Source organism: Lissotriton vulgaris, chromosome 3_1 (genome assembly GCF_964263255.1).
Source record: "Lissotriton vulgaris chromosome 3_1, aLisVul1.2, whole genome shotgun sequence".
Taxonomy (NCBI): Eukaryota; Metazoa; Chordata; class Amphibia; order Caudata; family Salamandridae; genus Lissotriton; species Lissotriton vulgaris.
The window spans coordinates 1,940,344,363-1,940,368,141 of NC_141689.1; the positions used below are offsets into that span (position 1 = coordinate 1,940,344,363).

General features: G+C 44.2%; 1 protein-coding gene across 1 annotated transcript in view; it reads left to right on the forward strand.

Moving 5' to 3' along the window:
• The first annotated feature begins 1,522 nt into the window (after positions 1-1,522).
• Positions 1,523-23,779, forward strand: part of AADAT (aminoadipate aminotransferase) — a 348,907-nt gene continuing 326,650 nt past the window's right edge. Inside the window, exon 1 of the mRNA XM_086962429.1 lies at positions 1,523-1,662. The gene's annotated coding sequence lies outside the window, so the exon portion shown is untranslated. The remainder of the gene's footprint in view (positions 1,663-23,779) is intronic.

Sequence of the window (23,779 nt, forward strand, 5' to 3'; positions counted from 1 at the left end):
CCTTTCATTCTGTAAATTAATTTCCACAAGCACCCAAGTGGATCCCCTTTTCACAAAGGAAGTTATCAACAGTTCCTTTATGCCAGCATTTTCCCATCTGCATTCTCTTCTTTAGCTAGTTGGCAATCCTAGAACGACATTTGGAGACAACACGCACCTCTCTCTAATGGATGTTCGCAGATTTTCCCCTTGCTTCATTCCAGAAAAAAGCAGAGACAGGTAAGGCCTGACTTCATCAGTAAGAAAGAAGCTGATCAGCACAAAGTAGAAGGTTGCTATTGAATTTCAAGCAAGTATTAGCAAAGACAAAAAGGTCCAGGTTCAATTTGTTTAATGATTGCAGCATTAGCATATTAGAGCGAGATCCACGATACACAGCCAACAGCATCAGAAAGGGAGGGTAATAGCTGTAAAGTAGTCCCTCGTGAATCTCATTGCAAGTGGAGGTTGGAGGATACACCTAACTAGCCAGTAGTGTTAGGTGAGAGATGGTAACTCCACTGAGCTGAAGCCAAAACGTAACTGTCAAAGACACAAGACGTGTCCGCTATGGATCTTTTCCATCACTCAGTACTGTACCAGCCCCATAATCCATGATTTGTAAAGCACAGCAAATCACCCGTGAGGGTCTCAAGGCCCTACATTATAGGCATGGGGAGATTAATAAGTGATTTCCCAAAATCATAGGATATTGCCATCGCCACCGAGACTCGAACCTGGGTCTCACTAGCTCCCAAGTGGTCAGCTCAGGCCGTCACACCACAGCCAGTCATCACCAGCTAAACAGCCATGGAATACCTGAAGCGATCTGACATATAAAGCAGGCCACTCGGGGAACTGCTCTCTTGTAAAGCACTGCATGTCCCAATTTGCTACATTCTATGCGTGCTGCTTTCCATGTCACAATGGCACTCAAATATGAGATGCTGGTAACAAAGTCCATCCCAGGAGATCTTTCCGACCACTTCTCTCACCAAACATGCCAACTCGGGACCATGAGATGTAAACAAAATGTCAAAATGGACAACCCAGTGCAGCAACCATATAAATAAATTTTGATCACATAAAATATCATAAAAATACCTGCACAGATGCTCAAAACTGCAGGCATACAGAGAAAACTGTGAAGTTCACGATTATCACAACTTAATATGAATTTATTTTGATTTGTACTTATGTTGGTTGTCTATTTATGTACTTTTTTTTACTATTGAGCGACCTCCTCTGATGGGTCTGTCAAACTTACCTTTTGTTGCAAATTTTTGTCCTGAATTTTGACCTTCTGCCCTGAATTTTTGTCCTGAATTTTGACCCTTTGTCCTGAATTTGTAATCACTGTCCTAAATTTGTGGCCATGCCAGTTGGTCATCCTAATCTACGGGTTCAAGAAGTGACAGGTGCCATTGCATCAGATTGCCAACCCAGGACGTGTGAGGTTTCCAGCAGACGTGCAACAGTTTGAAAGCTCTGCGTGCATCGATGTACATATGTGCCTTGCTCATTCATCGTTCATTGATCAACTAGCTGGGTCTGGCTAAGCCACCGACGATGGTTCTGCAAAGGCAGTGACAGGAGATCCCCGGCTGGTGATTTCTACCATAGTGGAGCGCTGCAGAACAGAAACTGCTGTGATTTTTTCTCTGATCGTCTTCGTTTTAGCAAGTAAGTACTTAACGCGCAAGCGCATTTTACAGTTTAAACGGGGGACGATGTGTAATGGTATCTTGGTGCTGTTTTATGTGCCTTCGTGATGTGCAAAGAATTTAATATATATATATGTTTTTTGGCCGTTTTACATTGCGCTAACTCGACTCGAAGGTATCGGAGGACTTTATTTCAGCACCATCATTATTTTACTGCGCATGTGCTTGCCTTTGATCATTTATCCTACGGTTAGACAGATTTAAAGGGAAACACATAACCAGTTACAGTGGTCCCCGTAACTGGTAATTTCATCTGTTTTTTCAGCTCAACTGCTGCAAGACTATATATACAGTTTGAGAATGCGGGCGACGACCTCATGTACTCTGTCCTTGCTGCAGCTGACTTAAGAAGAAATTACATTTTTACCAGTAACGAAGCACAAGATCAGCACATATTTTTGTTTCCCTTTCAAAAAGTCCACTAGTAAAATAAATTATGAAAGGTTTTGCGTGCGGTGTCCTGCAACATTTGCTACGTGTGCCGTTAGTTTTCTGTTCTATAGCGGATCACGTGACTACGGTTGACCGCCCACACACCTGTCAAGCCCACTTGTCATTAGGGTGACTAACTGGCAAGGCGTAGATTCTGGACGGTCAGTGTAAATATTCAGGACAAAAGGGAAAAATTCAGCACAAAATTCAGGACAGAAGGTCAAAATTCAGTACTAAATTGTGGGAAAACGCATACGTTTTACAGACATATCAGAGGAGGTCGCACGATATTTATATAATTAAGCAAATAGACAACCAAAATAAGTACACGTCAAAATAAGTTTATATAAGATTGAGACAATCGTGCATTTTACAGTTTTTCAGTATGCGCGCAGCTTTGCAAGGAGACACCGGCCCTTTCTTCAACCAAGATTTGTGCTAATGTAACAATAAACATTAAATAGTATTTTTTTTATTTGTATGTTTAAATCTTACTTTTAAATGTACAGTGAAAACGCTGTTCCATTCCCATGACTTTAAGAAGCACTTAGCTGAATATCCTACTTTATTCTTTTTTTTACTCAGAATTCTTTTACCTTCCACCTTATATTTATTAAGGTATACTATTTTTAGGGACATCAGAAACTGAACTGAATACTATTTTAAAAGTGGTTATCACTTCTTTCCTTCACACATATCCACCTTGACAATGTGGTAAATAACCTATAGATGGAGGTTTTGCACAAATGATTTTTCTTCCTCCAACTGTTATTTTATTTTGCCTTGCCCTAGTCTGATGCAGGAGAAAGCACACCACATGCTGTTGCGGATGTACGACGTTACAAGGTGTACTTTTACAATGCGTGCAGTTACTACGCAACTTTTACAACGCAAGTCGTTACAACGACTTGCGTTGAGGGGTGCTGGATAGTAAATATTTTAATTTACTATACCAACTCCAGTCCCCGTGGATAGTAGGGAAAAAGTTGGATAGTAAATTAAACTATTTACTATCCTGGAGCGCCCCCCAGCGCAAGTCGTTGTAAGGACTTGCGTTGTAAAAGTTGCGTGGTAACAGTACTGCGTTGTAAAACCTTTGTTGTAAAGGTTGTTCCCCTGCTGTTGCTACAATAGGGCCCATTGTCATTCTACATGTGATAATCAGCCGCAGTCTCAGAATGACAATGGGCCAGTCCACAGTCTGCTAGGTTCGGGAGGGGCTGCTGCAGGCCTACAGTTTAAATGATAAGTGCGAGAGGCCCAGACTGAAAACTTTTAAACGTGGCCTCTCACAGATGAACAGCATACCTTCCTGAAATTCCCCAATTTGATTTTAGTATGATGTCAGTAAGGCATCCGTAATTTGGGGACCCCAAATTACGGACACCTTACAGACATCATACTAAAATAATGGATGGTTCGTGAAATTTACGGACGAGTGGTCACCCTTTGTGTCCTATGAATTTTACTCCACCTGTCAGACCTGTCCATTAAGCCAAAAGTACTTTGCTTACTGGGATCTGTTCCATGTTTAGAATGAAAAAAGTGAAACTAGGGCGCCACAATGCTAAGTGCTGTTTTCCATGTCGCCAAGAACAGTTGAGGTGTCTGCTTTGAGAATAGTCCCCCAAGTTTTGATTTTGACTCACTAAATGGAGTCCTTCACCAAATGCGCCTATCTTCTTTCCCTCTAAACCAGGGATTCTCAAACGTTTTTGTTCTGAGACCCACCAAGCAAAATATTTTAATGTTGCCCCCTCCCCAGAATTTTATGGCAAAAACTGTGGTGCAGAGCTGATTGTAGGGGATAGGGCTTATACAAAAATATTCATCATCAAGTCAACTTTATTTCGGTTTGTTAATGAACCATAAAAGTACATAACAGTTAAAAAAAAACAATACATTTACAACTCATCCAATGCATTGTAGATCTCAATTAGCATATTTACAGTAATCGGTTGTCGTGCGGTTATAATATGACATTAAAGACATAACAATAAGATACAAAAACTAAGAAATTTCCTTTAAAACAGATAAAAAACTGATTATTACTAGGACAGAGCCATCCACCCACATAAGCGGTTTGCTACACATGGATCAGTCTTCGTCTAGTTAACCACATCGAGAACAAGAATTTGGAAATAGCAGTAACTATCAATGCATCAGTATCAGTTTTTAAAATTCTAAAATAGTCTATATAGTTCCTCAGTCCTAGGTTAACACATAACTGTATAATCCATTTTTTCCTGCTGGCAGAATAAGCAGGACAAAACAAAATTACATGGATTAGAGATTCATTCGGGTCATCACAACCTGGACAAGGACGAGCTAAACCCAATTTCCATTTATCAGAATAGGAATAGAGGGGTAATGTGCCATATCTGAATTGTAGAAACAATTTTTTTGCCAAGACAGGTTCTATAGCATCTAACTCTTTCTCAAAACTGTAAACACTCTTAAAGTGCAAGAAACTGTCGGTGAGACTAGATGGCCTGGCTGTTCGAAAGACCTCTTCAAGGTTATGATGTTTTATAGACTCAGCCAGGGTTCTCTTTGAGATAGATTTGCATGTGTCCTCCGGGTTAGACCAGAGATTCTCCATGCCTATCTTGGACGCATGCCCCCTTATAAAAGATAACCACTTTATCCTCCCCACACCCGGGCGAGCCATGACTATTTTTAGTTCTTCTCTATAACACTCAAGCTCCGGGACACTCCACAGTCTACGCCAGTAAAGAAGCGGGCGTGAGGCAATTACTTCTGCAATTGGCCTCAGATTTGTATCCAGCCTTAGTGGGACTAGGGGGGTGTTAGTGGGTAAGGAGAGCAGTTGTCTAAGGAATTTGTTCTCTGTTATACTAATCTCATTCGCTGGACAATGGCCCCAGAGTTCTGCCCCATAAAGGGTAGAAGATCTGGATTGTACCTTGTATATTTCCAGCGGTACACTGACCAGCTTGTGAACACAAGATTTCTGCACTTTAAGGATACCCCCCATGGACTGAGAGAGGGTCAGATTAGCCTTAGTCATTTGGGTTTCCCAACTCATTCTATCATTTAATGTCAGTCCTAGATAGGTAAAATGATTTACCCTTTCCAGGGCTCGTCCATCCATAGTTGGACAAGGGCAATTAGTTGTAATGCCATTAAACACCATGTACTTAGTTTTATCTATGTTTACTACCAGATTCCTGTCCCTACAGAATTTGGTAAATTGATCTAACACCCGCTGCATCCCCATAGGTGTTTTTGAGAGTAGCAGGGTGTCGTCTGCAAACATCAATGCAGGAAATTTACCACCAGCTAAATTAGGAGCATCATTGTTTTGGACACTAGTTAAGTCATCAACAAGGCCATTTAGAAAGAGGGAAAATAACGTAGGGGCCAGTACACATCCCTGCCTAACTCCCTTCTCAATGGGAAAATCTCTTGTTAGCTGGCCATTTTTGCCATAGCGAACTTTTGCATAGGTGCCGTCGTGGAGTCTTTTAAATTGAAGACATAGATAGGGTGGTACCCCCATTGTTGTTAATATGCTCCAAAGTTGATTTCTGTCCACCATATCAAATGCGGATTTTAAGTCCACAAATGTCAGGTAGAGGCTCCCCCCTTCCATCACCACATGCTTCCAGTAAAGAACCTGGAGCCGTAGTAGTTGGTCAATGGTCGAGGTTTTGGCACGGAACCCTGCTTGCAAGTGGGAGAGGATGTTATTCTCACTAATCCAATCTTGCAAGCGTTGCAAAAGCAGTTTGGCATAGATTTTTTGGGTAACGTCAATTAGACGAATTGGTCTATAATTTGACGGGGCCAGCGGAGAACCCTTTTTATAAATCGGAATTATTTCGGCCCCCAGCCATGTGCTAGGAAGCTCTTGGCCGCCAAGAATGGCATTAAATATGACGGTCAAGTAGGAAACCCAGATCTTCGGCTCATCTCTAAAAAGATCACCAGGGATCTTATCCAGCCCAGGGGCCTTATTACTTTTAACCCTTGAACTGCAAGGGTCACTTCCGACATAGTAAAGGGAGGGGTGGGGCATTCTAGACTCGGTCTCAAAAGCGTTTTAGGGGACAGATTATGGGCGGGAGCGGTGTTAGAATAGAGATCACCAAAATATGCACACCAAGCTTCCTCGGCTATATTGGGATCAAGTTTTACCTTCCCTTCTGCTTTCCCCGTATGGACCAAGTTCCAAAAGGTTCGGGCGTCTTTCGTTATTAACGCTTGTTTGATAGCCTCCCATTTCTCTGCTTCCCATTCAGATTTTGCATGGGAAAGGAGATTCTTATAAAAATTCCTTGCGGCCAAAATATTAGCCCTATGACCTGATTTGATGGCAGAAACTAGGGTGGTCTTCGCTTTCCTGCAAGACTGATTGTACCAGGAATTTGTGGTACGAGCCTGTCCATTAATACATTTTATAGGTTTAGAAAAACTAGCTGCTAGGGTCAGCATCAGTTCTTTATGTATAGCTAGACATTTAACATCATTGTCTGGATTGGAAGCATTTTCATACAATAAATTTAGATGCTCAAACTGGGGAATTACGCTTTTATACAGTGATGCCAGGTTATCTGAGGACGACTTAATAGAAGACCATCGGATTTGTTTACCACCCTGTGTGATCCTAATCGCACCAGAGACCAAATCGGCCGCTTGTTGCTCCCCATCATAATTTGGGACATCCAATTCCGCAACCAATGGATAGTGATCGCTTTCAACGCGATCCGAGACGTGGAAACATCAAATCAAATGCCATACAGACATACTAACCAACAAATAATCTATTGTTGACGAGTGACCCATTCCATTATAGGTGCTTTTGCCGGGGCTATCCCCCGGAAAGCGGCCGTTGCAAGCTCTAAGTGAAAAGGTATATGTCAGTGAGGTGAGCTGCATGGGCATTGAAGTCCAGTTTTTAACTGGATAGATGTTTGGGTGTGGGATCTGGCAGGCGTCATCCTCGTCTACTGTTAGCTGTGGGACACCCATGAGTGGTTCAAAATGACAATTAAAATCCCAGCCCATTATCACCTTGGTATCAGTTGAGAAGCTATTTAGTAGGGCGGTTAAGGACTCTAGGACATGAGAAACTGTACCACCCAAAACCGGCCGTAGATAGATGTTAATAATCGCTATTTTGGGTGTGTTTCTACGGGTCAAAAGAATACACAAAATATCACAAGAATTGGTGATAATCCTTTTGACCAAGAACCCAAGATGAACAGCCACCCATATGGTCAATCCACCGGATGGTCTGCCCCTAGGGCCTTTGGTTGCGGGCTCAGCATAAGTTACAAAAATATTAGGGGAACCTTTTATTTAGCTCATAATCCACTTTAAGTGTTCGATTCATAAAAACCCAAACATATAGGACAACACCAGAAATTGTCCAAAACACACTGTCCATCATAAGTGGGGTGTTGTGAGAGTGTCACTCCCTAGACCCAAATGCAACTGCAGCCCTGAGAAGCCGACTGTCTCCTCTGTCTCTTTCATCCTTTCCCCACCAGACCCGACCATCACTACAGTCTTTGAAACAGACTCTGTCCCGTTCAGATACAAAATGAGCTCTCATGTGTTGCCCCCTCTTTTGTGTACTGATTGCAGTGTTTAAGGGAGGCTGATGGTTGCCCCAATTTAGCTTCTCACTTCACCTTGTTCTTCTACAGTTAAGACTGTTTCCATTCCTCACAATGGCTAGCCAGATTTCATCAGGGCAAGCTATTCTTAAGTCATACTCGCCCATTCAACAAACCTACAAATCAGCTGTTCTATTCACTCACAAAGTGAATGAGCAATAAAGATGCCTTTAAATCTTGTTTTTTGTCTTGTCACATTTGCTCTGCATTCAGAGACCCAGGTCAAAAGTCAGTCTGTCTTCCCACATTTGCTTTTCTTTCTCTGACTGTGGAAGTTAGAGGATTTTGTAAAGGGAACGGGGTGACAATCGTGCTAGGCAAATCATGTGAAATGAAAAGCTGCAAGAAGTCAGGTTTTTTTCCTAACACACCATTGAAATAGCTAATAAGTGAACTGTACAAACAATTCTAAATATATTTCAGTAGTTATGAAAGCACATTTTCATATATTTCTGTGCCGTAATAAAAATATTTTTATAGGATGAAAACAAATCAGAACACTTTATTTGGTGATGTGCAAGTTAGAAATATTTTTGCTGAAACCTAATTTCCAAACATTGTACGCTATATAGTTTTATCCGTAAATCTGCATGTAAGTGTGGAAAGTTTGTGCCAATTTCAATGGAAAATATGCTCTCTGTAAATGATGGTGCACTACCACATTATGCTTTAGTATTATTAAAAGGGAGTTTTTAAACATGAACTGAGCAATCTGCCTGCCTCCGCCCTGATGACAATGCTATTAGCGAACTAAAAAGGAAGAAAGGGTCATGTGTACCCTATATGTGGGCTTGCTTCTTTTACATGGAGAAAAAGTTTAGTGCATACATTTTTTTTTTTAAGTGTGTTTTGTGCAGCGGAAATGCTAAACTCACATATTTGAAGGTGCTTTTTTTATCTGATAATAAAGCAAAAGGCTGCTCCATAAAATATTTGCCTAGGATCACACAATTTGAGACTGGTTTACTGTCAAGTACATTACAGTTAGGCCAAGTAGATTGTTAACATTGCTAGACCTGAAGGTCTAGTAACATTTTAAAGATTTTTCAAGGCCTGCATTTGCTAGCAAAACGTGCAGTCTCCTCTAACACTTGTTAACAAGTTTCCCCTTCTTGCTTCATCCCCCTGTATGCTGTCTCTGACAGCAGCTAAGGTATCTCCTCCGCTTCAGTTTTCCCCTCCCGTGGGCCATTGGTGCAAGGTCCAAATCAAACATGGCACAGCAAAGGTGCCCTGAACTCTAATGCAATGAAGGATAATACAACAGCCATAATTGATGTTTAGTTGCCCCCACACACCCCTCAGTCCTAGGGGCACTGCACTTGCAGAATCAGTGATACCTACACTTTGCTACTGGGCCATCATTCCTAGGCCAAAGGCCCAAAGCAGGTTACCTACTCCTTTTTGTAGAAGGAATAAAAAACAACAAAACCCCCACATTTTATTCCTGTTGATTAGGCCTTGTTCCATGTACATGTATGTGAGGGTGAGCAACCCAATATACCCTTGCGGGCTTGGGCAGAGGAATGAGTAATAGATTAGGCCGGCAAGGGATTTGTTTACTATGGTTAGAAACCAGTAGGTGCGGAACTCAATTTAATTGTATACTCACACTATTCATGAATTGTTACTGGAAAAATCAATTATCACTGTAAATCGATAATGTTACCACACTAACATTATATGAACTGTAACAGTAATGATACAGAAACCAGGTAATTATGATCAAAAAGTATTTCTTTGTATTTTATTATCAAAACAGAGTGTTTATCTCTTGTACATGATCAAGGGTACATAAAAAATGCAAATAAGATATACTGAAGCAGTGTTGTTCATTTACATGGTATATCTGAAAGGTCTAAACTGCTAAAAGATAATAACTTTGACTTCAGACAAAAATAACATGAAAGTCAATAGTACTGAATGGAACAACAGCAGAATTGAGACAGTGTTGTCGACGTTTCGGTCTTTCTTATAAATTCACTAGACCATCTTCAGGACAAGAGTTATTTAAAAAGCATAAAGTTGAAGACCCTTTGTAGCCAGATTATTGCGGGCTATCTTGTAAGGCCAGAGGAACGGTGTCGCAAGCAGTTAAAGATCGACTATTCTGGGGGTCAATACTTTAGAGAGAAAAAATAGTCCTTCTATAGTCTGAAGAACGATGTGCGCATGTCTGTAGATTCAGTTTATTGTTCTTGCGTTTTTAAGTTTAGGAGTCTCGGCAAAGAGTTTTGTTGCTCGGACGGCCAAGGGTAGTACTTCCTTCGTTCAAAAGTGGCAGCGTCGGCAATCGGGAAACCGCTGAACAGCCCCAGTACTACCCCTGGCCGTCCGAGAAGGGACAGAGAGCTAAAAAAGAAACAGGCCTTCTCACCAGGGTGCCTGCTACCTGAAAAATATGTAAATGTGTGCATTTGGTTAATTACCTAATGCAAAGACTGCTTGGGAACCAGTCTATGCTCTAATCAATGTAGTTGCTTCATTTTGTATGGTGACAAATGTTTATCCTTTTTGAGAATTAATGTCATAGTGTTATCAGTTAAGTTTGGGAAAGCGTAGTCTTAACCCTTTCGATGCTGATGACGAGCTCAGCTCGTCATCACCCACGGGTGGCGTGTGCTGATGACGAGCTGAGCTCGTCATGTATTGGGGTAAAACGAAAAAAGCCGCACAGCGCAAAAATGACGGCAGCAGCGATGCGGTTAATGGATGATATAAAAATGTTGAATTATGATAGTTTACTTATTGTTAAAAAATATACTTGGAAAGCACTTGTTTTATCTTAAACACGTAATAAGTTTGCGACAGCTTATCGTACACTGTGTCTTATACACTTTTAAAGGGAGCAATTGGATAAGGGTGTCAGCCTAGCACGAAAAATCTGTAATGTGGCGCCACCAAACCAGCGAACCTTGGCTGGAAACCCTGTAACGAGATTTCTATGATGACTGTATGTTTTATGTTTTTATGTGTATGTAAAAACAATAAAAACATGTTTTTTTTCTTAATTCAGGGACACGTAGCCCCTTTTTTCTTCCATTATAAACTAAGAACTGCATGTCCCAGAATTGAAAGAAAAACTGGACCGGGGAAGCATATCATGTGTGGACCTTGGAAGCTATGGATTAGGGACTCACCGTAGAGCAAGAACAATACACCATCCTCAACATTTGAATGGGTACTTTTTGATCCACATAAAGCATTTTCAAGTGCGTGCAAGTCGTTCAATTTGTGATTAATAGGAAGAGCCTGGAATCCTGTGGTTGTGTACTTTCAGCCAAACAAGTGGTGTGCCATATTTGCTTTTTTTCCTACTCATCTGAATTTTAAGCAGTGTTTTAAGTGGGATGAAAAAGGTGGGATGTGTGGCGGGGTTGGGTGTCTAAAGAGTTGTGTGGCATTAGCTTACCTAGAGTCCCTTTACAAGAGGCGTGTCATATATGTAATTAAGGACGTAGCTTAACCCGTAAACTATAATCCTCGATCTGCTCACCACACACGTTATCTCTTTACTTTTCAGCACTCTTTTCACTCTTCCGATGCACGTACTTACATTCTTTTTATCCACTTCGCCAACCTCATACACCTACAACTCTTACCTACTCAGCTATAAACAGTGATTTCTTTTCACTTTGGCGCTGTGACTATTTCACCAGCTGTTAAACTTGTTCACACTCTTTCCCAAAGAATCACCATTACTACATATGTTCCCCTCGCTCTGTCAGCTCTACATTGAGGCCAATTATTGAATCTGTATGGATTCTGAACACATGTATGACCCATTGCCAGGCACTGAGAAACTTGAATTAGCTGGTGCCCCATCATAAACACCCGCAACTTGAACTCACCCAGACATGTGGAGATTACTCAGTTCATAGGATCCACTGTAAAGTCATTAACTGCATGGGAAAAACTACATAAATACAACAGCTGGGAAAAGTGAATACTCTAATAGAATGCAAAATGTAGCAAAACGTAATATATAGATCGCAACTTCATCACTGATCTGGATTACCTTACCTTTTTTTGCATTTAGAGTTTTTGCCTGTAAATTTAAAGACGAGAATATAGGGCCCGAGGGGGACCTGGTACAAAGTCAGTTTTTAATTCTGGCTGGATTTGAGACCCACAGATAATCAGAGAGGAATGGATCACTTGTCCTGTTGTTACCAGGGTCTGGGGTTCTGGCTGGTTAAAAACCCTAATTCACGTGGTAGTCGTAGAAGCGGTATATCTTGATTATCTGCTGTAGTCTGTTACCTGAACAGCATCATCATTTGGTCTTAGTCATGCTTTCCTCCACCAGGAGGGAGACCAACTGGGTATTCACAGTAGTGATCAGATATGGCGAGGGTGAAAGTGAGGTGACCTTAAAATTGCCTCCATTCCTCTGTTGCAGGTTTATTCTATCAGGGATCGGGCAAGGTTAAAAACTAAATGTGGTGGGTGAGTAGAAGGACTACTGTCAATAGCACCTATATCAGAAAGGTGTGAGTGGACGAGTGGTCGACATGTTTCAGCCCTTTCGGTGCCCGGTTGGGTTGGAGGGCTTTCTTCAGGACCAAATCTTGCAAATCACTGTTGTGTGATGTGTGAGGGAAGCTTTTCACTTATCCTTCTTCTTAATATGTCATTTGGTACGCTGGATGGTTATGGGTCAATGGTACCTATAACTAAAAGAGGAAATGAAAAAGAACAAAAAATAAGAGTATACATACATTTTATATGTTAGTCTGTTTTGCCTGTGCACTGTCGGTGGTGATGCTAGTCTTAAATCTTACATTGCTTTGCTCCTAGAGAGCGTGCAGGGTCGGTGAAAACACACTTGGCGGACTCATCATTGGAAATTAGGAAGTTAAAAATGTAGCAAGTTTTTAGTCTTAAAATGGCAGAGAGCATACGACACAGTTAATGAAGTTATAGTGATAGGTCGTCATTTCGTGAGCTATGGGAGGGCTCGAGCTTTATCTACTAATTGTGGTTGACCTTACATTGTAGTTAGGGTACAGCGGTGTCAGGCATTGTCTCTAGGTCAGATACTTTAAAATCTCAATCAGTAAATGAGTCATCTGCAAGCTGCTAACCACGTGATTGAACAAACTTGTGGTCTATTTGCAAGGCGCTTGTTAAGACATGTATGTCATCTCTTATTTGAGGTGAACCTTCTAGAATACGAGGTTCTGTCCTGAGAGGGTCAAGGAGTGGCTTAAACCATTATTGTGCCGCCTCAAATGGGAACAGTTTTTCTTGTCGCATTAAACAAAACCAAACCAGGTGGTCCGGTTTCGAGCGGCGCTTTAAGTATAATAAACAGGGCGCATGGCCTGTAATGAGTTTCAGGCCTCTTCGCGCAAATAAGGACTCTCACACAACTCTGAATATAGCATAAAAGGTCACCTTTATTACCAGGACAGCCAAAGACAGACCCGCGACATTAACTTTTCCCAACAATACTTTGCTTTATTTTCCCCAAACCTTTTCCATAGAATACATTTCCTTTTTCCCAATGCTTTATTTCCAAATAACCATAACTTGTTTTCCATACCATCAGTATGTTTTCCTTCTTTCCATCTCTTCCCCCACCTACCCTCCCAAGCCCTCCCCCTTAGAGAAAGGATGAATCCGCTCTAGATTATCCTATCCCTTCAAACACGCCGACAACACAACAAAAGAGTCTGCCTGTAGTGCCCTAAGGTGACATCCTGGACATTTTCGTTTTTATTTATTATTATTATTGTGTTTTTTTTTTTTTTTAATTTTTTTTACACATAACACGATAACACAAGACTATGGACAAAAACCACCATACCCTTGACTTCTTTCAAAGCCAGGGTGGGTGGGTGGGTCAAACGCGACACCACCGCTCCTCTCACTCGCTCAGAGTGACTTCAAACCCTCCCTCCCCTCCCCGCACTTGGACCTAACCCCTCCCACCCTCCCGCCACCCAATCAGGCCGCGTGAGGTCGTCCCTCGCGCGAAATACCCCAGGGGGACATCGGCTTTGCCAAGTCCCCCTGGGGGCCCATCGCGCAAATAAGGACTCTCACACAACCCTGAATATAGCATAAAAGGTCACCTTTATTACCAGGACAGCCAAAGACAGACCCGCAACATTAACTTTTCCCAACAATACTTTGCTTTATTTTCCCCAAACCTTTTCCATAGAATACATTTCCTTTTTCCCAATGCTTTATTTCCAAATAACCATAACTTGTTTTCCATACCATCAGTATGTTTTCCTTCTTTCCATCTCTTCCCCCACCTACCCTCCCAAGCCCTCCCCCTTAGAGAAAGGATGAATCCGCTCTAGATTATCCTATCCCTTCAAACACGCCACCCAGGAAAACCTCTGAGTTTTCCTGCCCCACCCAGACCCCCCCCATCCTAAATGGACCGCTCAAGTCTGGTGTAAATACTCATTGAAGGAAAACACTGCCTTTTATTGTTCAGGTGATATGTTTTTTGTTTTGGAGCACCACAGGTCAACACACCATAGATTGGCCAACGTGTCTCTCAGTTCCATTAGGTAATAAGACTGACCCATCGGCGAGAGGTGAACTCCATCACTCCTCAATAAATGCAGCATTTCGTTGTTGAAATGCTCATGTGCTATTACGGTGATGCCCATTGCTGTACTGAATGTTTTCAAAGCCCTATTAACTTTGCGGCGAGCTCTTTCCACAGCCGCATGAACCCTGGCACCTTTCCATTGACTCCTGTACAAAAATTCCGTCCACACTACCCGAGTCCCCACCCATCTGTCTTTTATCACCGCCAAGTCCAGTTTCATTTGTTTGATTAAAGCCAATCCAGACAATTCTACCAAATCGTTTTCGCCCAAGTGCAGTATCAATAAATCTGGAGTACCCCATGCCGCAGCCAACTTGGTTTAAACAGGAAACCGCTCCCTCCATTTCATCCCCCCTAAACCTTTCCAAATCACCTCATGGTCATTACTATACAAACCCAGACCTCTCCCACACAGCTGCTGTTCAGCAAAGTTCGCTGCCCATTTTACTATTGAGTGGCCAACAATCCAGGTCCTCTTTTTCCGAGGAAAATCCGCCACTCGACCTGTGATGGAAAAAACTAACATTTATACTAACCAGAAACCCCTTTCATATATATATATATATATATATATATATATATATATATATATATATATATATATATATATATATATATATATATATATATATATATATTTTTTAAAAAAACATTTACAATCTGACATATTTAAAGCAACAATTAGATTTCCATCTCCCGATTTGCTGCAATTCCTCTTTCCCCCAACCCAACCTAGCAGCTTCGGTAGCCGCACCGATTCTAAAAGAATGCGTCCCAAAACTTTGCGGATTTTCCCCCACCAACGCCAAAGCCTTTCTCAAAACAGCTAAAAATTGGAAACAATTCAACTGTGTTTTATTCTCATGGCAAAATATCGCTCCTTCTTGAAATACTGCTGAATGAACAAATGATTCCCACTCCCCCACTGGGCAACAACCCCCCACCCCACTCCTTCCGAGCCGCACCAGCATTCCACACCCTTTCTGGTCTGTCTTTGACTGCCTCAACTTAATCTGCAACAGTCCATTTCCCAAAATTTCGATGTCAGATGACTGGATCCCCACCTGATTTCACAACCCAAGTAACTCCGATATCCTAAATGCACCAAAGAACAACCACACCATACATAACTTGAAACGAGACCATTCCCATTCATTATAACAACAGACGGGCAGAACACCCAACAATTTTTGTAATAAGGCAAAAGTAATGGGATCTCTCAACTTTTACGCATGCCAAATGCATCTCCCAAAACCTTTTAACATTTTTTGTAAACGGAAGCCCATCCGGACCTCGCACCCCAAAAACAATTGACTATAAAATGAAATACCTGCCAACTTGCCTTAAATTGTCGAGGGCGACAAACCTTTGTCTATCAAATATAACACAAACTCCCACATAAACTGTTCATTTTGCACCGCTGTACCGTTCATGCCGCGCTGAGAAGCATAGCCTCAGAAACCAGACTATGCCAGCTGATAACTGCGTCTCGTGGAGCCCGCTAATGACTGTTCAACCAACTCTGCCATTCTCAGTTCCCCAGGTCCCACATGCTCGACGCGATCGATGTCCTGCATCTGTCCGCTCCAGGTGCCAATTCCCGAAACCGCTGCCACTGACAACGAGATAAAGCGTCGGCAATTGAGTTGTTGACTCCAGGAATGAGTTGAGCTCTAAAAACAATATTCAACTGCAGAACACGCAACATGAACGCCCTTAACAAATGCAGCACCCGCACATCCTTAGCCCGTTGCCCATTCACCAGGCTAACCACTGCCATGTTATCTATATGAAACAACACGCAGCGGTCTCTGAATTCCTTTCCCCAAACCTGCAGTGCCACCAAAAGTGGGAAGAATTCCAAAAAAGCGATGCTGCGACCTTGCTGCAACCACAGTGGCCGCCACCGCTCCGCACACCATCTTCCTTCCCAGAATAAGCCGAAGCCCATGGCCCCAGCCGCATCAGAGAAAATTTGCACTGGCCATACTGTGTCTTCCGTCACAAAATTGACGGACACACCATTGAACTCTTCCAAAAATCGCAACCATATGAGCAAGTCCTCCTTGATTTTTGATGTCAAGCGTATGTGATGGTGGGGCAAAGACGCCCCCGCCATCGCAAAACCCAGACGCCTACAAAAGGTCCTACCTGCCCTGACCACTCTGCATGCAAACGTCAAGTACCCCAAAAGCCTCTGGACCTGCCTCAGCTGCACTTTCTTGGCTCCTAACACTTCGTGAAGAAAAAGCCTGATCTCCTGTACTTTTACCAAAGGCAAACGGGCCACCATTGCCGTGGTATCTATTTCTATACCCAAAAAGGTCAATGTTGTCGTTGGACCTTCCGTCTTGTCATCCGCCAATGGCACACCAAACTCACTGGCCAAGTCTTGAAAACATGCCAAAACCTTAGCACATTGCTCCGTACCAGCTTTTCCTACAAACAGAAAATCATCTAAATAGTGACATACAGCCGCATGCTCTGATCGCCGGATGACACACCACTCCAAAAATTTGCTAAATGTTTCGAACAATGAGCAAGAGATAGCACAACCCATGGGTAACACACAGTCCACATAGTACTCTCCTTCAAAATACATACCCAGCAACTCGAAATCCACTGGATGTATAGGTAAAAGACGGAAGGCTGCCCGAATGTCACATTTCGCAAGGTCAGCTCCCACCCCAGCTTTGCGCACCATCTGTAGAGCATCGTCCACTGACGAATATGACACAGCAGAATCAGTTGTTGAGATGAAGTCATTTACTGACTACTCTTCCGGCCAAGACAAATGATGAATCAGGCGAAACTCGCCTTGCGCTTTCTTTGGAATAACGCCAAGAGGTGACACTATCAAATTTGGCAAGGGGCAACTCGAAAAAGTTCCAACTATTCTGCCTAAATCGAACTCCTTTTGCAACTTCATCCTCACCACCGTAGACAGCTCCTTTGCAGATCTGAGGTTATCCGCCCAACGCAAAACTCTGGGACCTTGGTAGCCAATTCTAAAACCCAGCCGAAAGCCCCAAAACAACTTAGCTGCCGCCTCCGCGTCCGAGTAAATCTCCAGATAACTCAACATCGCTTGCAATCTAATTGGGGTAGGAGCCTTTTGGAATAAGGGGTGGCAATGTCCCACGCCCCCTCTGACCTCTCCCGTGATCTCCGAATTGCTGGTTGGGAAAGCACTGATAGATGGCATGTCTGCCCCCACACTGTGCGCATTCATGCTTAAATTTACAGTACTGACGCACGCAGGAACCTCTATTAAAGCCCCAACACGCTCCGGTTGTGGGAAACTGACCCCTTCCAACACCACCCGCCCCCATTGTGGCGGGACTCCGGGAAAAGGGCCGATAAGGTATTGGCAAACCACTTGCCGTATCAATCGTGTTAGCGGACGAATGTCCTGACAACCACTGCAACCACAATTCTTGATCAACTTCTCCCCAAGGTTTGTCGTTAAATAAACTCACCCTCGCCCGAAACTCCTCGTCATAATTCAACCACGCATACCCTCCCGCCTGCAGATGCGCCCTTCTAATGACATTGATGTATTTAAACAGCGAAACCGCCCTTTCGGGGTAACGCTCGCAATACACACTGGCATAAATAAGGAATGCCGCCGTCCAATTTTCTATCGTTTTCGGCACCTTGGGGCGACGGGACAATTCCACTTCCTCCTCCTTAGACCCTTCCCTGGCTTGTAAATCCCTATGAAGTAGATGGAAAACATCCACGTAATCATGGGTCCAAATTCGTTGCCTAGTTCTGTGAGACAAATGAATACCCAATGGCATCGACACCCCCATATATGGCAATTTCATACTGCCTAGTCTCGGTGTGTCACTGTGTACAGAGCTAGCTACTGATGAACTGGGGCTCCCTCCCCCCTCTTTATCCTTCCTCCCCCCATGCCCTGCCGGTGATTGTAAACTTTCCACTGTTTTTGTCCCCAACCCTTCACCCCCCCGCCACTACCCCATGACCACCCTCCGCAGGCGCAACACCTGAACCACCTGCCAACGGCCGTGTCCAAGCAGCCCACCAGTCTGTCTTACCTGCTGGTAACTGCGAAGCTCGTTGACGAAAGTCTTCCAGACCATCACGCTTATGATGTCCGCTCTGATTCCTACGTACCGGTGAGAGAACCGCTCCAGAACTCTGAAACACACTGGCAGAAGTTAATTGTCCCACCCCCCTCCCAACCCCCACCCTTCCATCAGGAAACAAACCACCTCTTGAATAATTCTCATTTTCTTTATCAGATTCATCATCATCATCGCCTTCATGATTTTTGTCAACTTCTGAAATTACAAAACTTGTACCTGGCCTATTGCCAGACGTCACGTTAGTAAACTGGCCATGTACCTCAGACTCAGGCCTCCGTGTAAAGCGCCCAGTCGCAGGTATAAAATCCGCACCAGATTCGCTTCTTGAACTAACCCCTCCCCCAAAAGCCGCACTCTGCTTCACAGATTGAGACAAAAAGAACTGCTCATCCGTTACCAAACCAGCAGCCTCTGTAAGGTACTCGCCGCTCAAGCGAGGAACCGTTCCATACTTACCTGATACCTGTAAAGCTGAATTACCAGACCTTTGTTTCACTGGCATCTCAGCATGCTCCACCCACACCCATTGGCCTTGCTGAGCCTCAGACCCCGCATCAAAAGCCACCTGAGTACGCCCAGGCGGAGGCCTAGCGTCTGGAAACAATGCACCATTACCCTTCATTTGCCCCACACAACCTCTGCCACTCTTATCCCGCCGCCTCACACTCCGGAACTGCCCAACTCGATGCTTCCACACCACACCCCCCACCATTTGATTATCCTGTGGAAAATAAGTATCGTATGCTACATCCCCACCGACACCCTCATCAATGAATTGCTTTGGGGGGGTCTCTAGGCTGAGGAACAATAATGTCCTGGCAGTCCATAAACTCCTCCTGCTGTAGTAGATCCTCTAATTCTTGTGCACCGCCCCTGTCATGGTCGCCTTCTTCAGCTCCTGAATGTCCATATTCTTCGGACTCGCTATCACTGGAATAATCTACCAAAATCTGTTTCTGCCTTTCAAAAGATACTTCCGGTGCTATTTCAATTCTATTGCTGATCTGCGATGTACCTTCAGACCTCTGAGGCATATCTGCTGACCCTGTCATGCTGGATTTTAACAGTGCCACTCTTGACACCTGTGACGCAGGGACCATATTTTCATTGAACACCCTGTCAACATCCCACTCAGCCAGCTGAAACTGCGACATACGTGTGTCAAACACGCCACCAGCTCTGCCTCCGCGCCTGCCAGCACGTCTTCTGGCTTGTGTGGTAACTAACCTTCGGCTTGCTTGCATCGCACTTGGGGCCGATGCCGAGCGCATGGGTGGGGGCTTCTTACCCCGTCCGCCTCTGCTCACTGAACGCGCTCTCCTGGCTCTCACCGCCGGCACCTTTACACCGCCCTCCTCTTCAGAAACATTACTGGGAACCGACCTGCAGGCAGCCACAGCGCGAAGGACTCCCTCTGCTGCTAGGCGACTGGGACGCTTCACTGCTACTGAGGTGTCTACCACAGCGCCAGGCCTCAGCAAATCACTCCGACCAACTGCCACCAAAGCTCTAATTGCCTCTCTGGCAATGTCATCAGCCGCCATTCTTCAAATACTGACGAGAAATCGTCGAAAAACAGCTCACAGAACGTGTGACAGTGCTGACAGGATTACCTCACAGCTGCTCCTGTCAAACGCGACACCACCGCTCCTCTCACTCGCTCAGAGTGACGTCAAACCCTCCCTCCCCTCCCCGCACTTGGACCTAACCCCTCCCACCCTCCCGCCACCCAATCAGGCCGCGTGAGGTCGTCCCTCGCGCGAAATACTCCAGGGGGACATCGGCTTTGCCAAGTCCCCCTGGGGGCCCATTGCCCAGTTTGAGCTTGCTCGGAGAGTTGTAAATATGCAAGGGGATATGGGTACGTCTTCCTTTGAGATTTGAACTTTCTCTAAGAGAAAGTAGACATGTTTAATATAGTCACGCTGTGGAAAGTGTACAACGTGTACGCCTTCCTTTGCGATTGTATCTTTCTCTAATAAAATGTTGATTACAGTCGCGCTGTAGAAAATGTTCAGTGTGTTTAATTGTTTGAAACAAAAGCGTCAGTTTAAGTGTTCGCTTATAACCCGATTACGTGGCTGAGTTCATGCTCGCTCTGTGTGTGGGTCTAGGATAGTATTTACCTTGTTAAAAAGGCGTTTTAGGCTCACTCGGAGGACGTGTGGAGTAATCGCACTTGTACTGTGAATGTAGATTTGGAGAGAGAAACAATAGAATTCAGTCAGTATTTCTAAAAAGGCGCCCAAGATCCTGCGTGTGTCATTCAATGTTAGAGACATACTATTTGGAAGTCTTCATGGTTACGTGTGTTTTTTATCTGTCGGCCGTGCTACAGTGGCGTGGGCCGGTAATGCAGTCTTTAAATAGCCTAATTTGCATATGGGCATAGTAGAGAGACTTGCTGTACATGTGGGTTCGAAATAAAGTTATTCTAAATAATAAATACAGGAGGGTTTCATGCCTAATTGGTTGGTATATAATTTGGAGTATGTGGAGAAATGATTACATGGTTGTTTTCTTATGTTCACATAGTAATGAGCAAGATTTTGTTGTTCTGTTATGTTCATATAGTAATGCGCAAGGTTTTTTTGGAAGTGGAAATGTAGCATAGTAAGTTAGTGTTCCGGTGCCTCTTTTTCCTATCTCTGGTGTTGACACATGTTCTAGTGTTAATTGTTTTAAGATGTTTCATGCCATGTTCTGGTGCTGTGTGGTGGCAGTTTATAACGTATTCCTGGGGTGGCAGCTGTATTTCGACCTTCTATATTTGTCTAACGATTATTGTGATATTCATTGTTTCTTGAGTGTGGGGGTACTTTGCGCATTCTGTCGTAGGTTATGGTTCCAGTGTTTTTGTCCTCTTTCGTTCGGTATCTTGTGCATGTTGGGATTACTAACATATTGAGATGTTTATTTACTGGGTCTAGATGCTGCATTGCAGTCGTTTTTAAGGTGGTTTATTATTCCGTTCAGGGGCCGCTACTTTGCCTTGTTTGTCTTCTGTAGTCTTCTCAAAGTTGTTCTGGTGTCCATTGCTCATTGTGCGAAGGTGTGCCAGGGTATATTGTCGTTCAGCCCCACTCTTTACGTCTTTTTCAAAAAGAATATGTTCTGCATTGTTGTTGTTTGTGATTAGTGTTTCCAGGATGAACAAGCTTACTCAGCTTTATGTTTGGCATTGATGAAATGAGTACTCGTTTTTGTGGTTGTTTTTTTTACATTTGATATTGCTCTTATGTTCAACGATTCTTTGTTTAATTTTCCAGCAGGTCATACCTATGTATTTTAATGCACATAGATAAGTAGTCATGTAAATTACGTGGGTGGTATTGCAATTTGTGAATTGTCGCAGGGTCCACTTGAAGTCGGGTGTGAGTTGTAACATCTTAGTCTGTTTTGTAAGTTTGCAAACTGAGAAGGATCTACAAGGGGAGTGTCCATTGACTAGTGTCAGGTTCCAGGTCTCTCTTATGGACTCTGTTCTAATTTTTACCTGTGGTGGTCTTGTGTGCACCAGTATTTGGCAGATATTTCTTGTCCTTTTGTTGGCGCATCTAGGTTTCGGCCATTTGAGTGTTCCTACGGGGCTGATATTTCTCCTGTATATATACTGATGACTTCCGGGTATGCTGAGGATTTGGTTAGCAAAGAGTTCGAAAAGCTGGTGTGCAATAGATACTCTATTATTAACCCACGACCTTTCGGAGTCGAGCACCACCCTCCGGGGCGCCAGCGGGACGAGCAGTCCTATGGGTAGGGTATGCCCAGACGTGGTCCCGTGCTCACTAAGCCACTGGAGTCAAGCTATCCTGGCTGAAGACGGCTGATAGCCAGAAACCGGTCCTAGGATGCTTGATTCCGGTCCAGGGAAGACATGGCATGGCAGTTCGGGCACAATGGATTAAACCCAGATCTGTGACTAGGGGTGAATGTTTTCCCATTGTGCAACATTCCGTCCATCATGTTGTGTGTTTTTCTGTATGGATTTGTATCATTTAGAATGTGTGTTTTCAAAATCACTAACATAGAGGCCTGCTATACTGGGGCAAATGTGCTGCCCATTGAAGTTCCGTGGGTCTGGAGGAGCAGTGTTCCGTTGTATTCAAAAAAATTCTCAGTGAGGGCTAAGCGGCATCATTTGAGTTCAACAGTTACAACAGTTCCCAGCCCAGTTAAATCCCTGAGATTAGGGGACATGAGTTAAATCTATATTTGTCTCTACTTCCCTCATCCCAGTCATTACATCATGAGAGGGACTCCAACCTCTGGACAGAAAAAACACACAGAAGTTTTCTAGTAATCCCTTGTGTGTACAATATAAGGTAGAGGTCTTCAAACCTTTGTATGTGGAGCCCCCTCAAGCTTATTTTGTTTAGATGTCGTCCCCCCACACCACCTGAGAGAAATTTCTGGAACCTGGTACACTACATAATCGACTGCCACACGCCTATCCCAGGCCATATTCGGCAAATAATGTTCAACACAATAAGAGTGTTTAGTAAACTGCACATCTGCACCTGGACCCCCGTCAGCACCGAAGACACCACCCGCCTGATGAACACCATCCACTCCGGCTCCCCTACCGACCCCTGCCCACACCACATCTTCAACAAAGCCGACTCGATCATTGCACCCCAACTCAGGAACATCATCAACATCTCCTTCGCATCTGCCACCTTCCCGGAGAGCTGGAAACGTGCCGAGCTGAGGGCCCTCCTGAAGAAGCCCACTGCGGACCCCACGGACCTCAAGAACTTCCGCCCATCTCGCTCCTCCCCTTTCCAGCCAAAGTCATCGAGAAGACCGTCAACAGACAACTCTCCGCCTTCCTCGAGACCAACGGATCCCCTGACCCCTCACAGTCCGGCTTCCGAGCTAACCACAGCACCGAGACCGCCCTCATCACAGCCACAAAACGACATCAGGTCCCTGTTCGACAACGGGGAAACGGCTGCCCTCATCCTCCTGGACCTCTCAGCAGCCTTCGACACCGTATGCCACTGCACCCTAATACAGCGCCTCAGCAACACCGGAATCCAAGGAGCGGCACTGGAGTGGATCATCTCGTTCCTCGCCGGAAGAACCCAGAGAGTCCGCCTCCCTCCGTTCTGATCCGCGGCCACCGAAGTCATCTGCGGCGTTCCGCAAGGATCCTCACTCAGCCTCACTCTCTTCAACGTCTACATGGGCCCTCTCGCAGCCATCGTTCGCCAACACAACCTCAACGTCATCTCCTACGCCGACGACACCCAGCTGATCCTCTCCCTCACCAACGACCCCGCCACCGCCAAAGCCAACCTCCAGGAA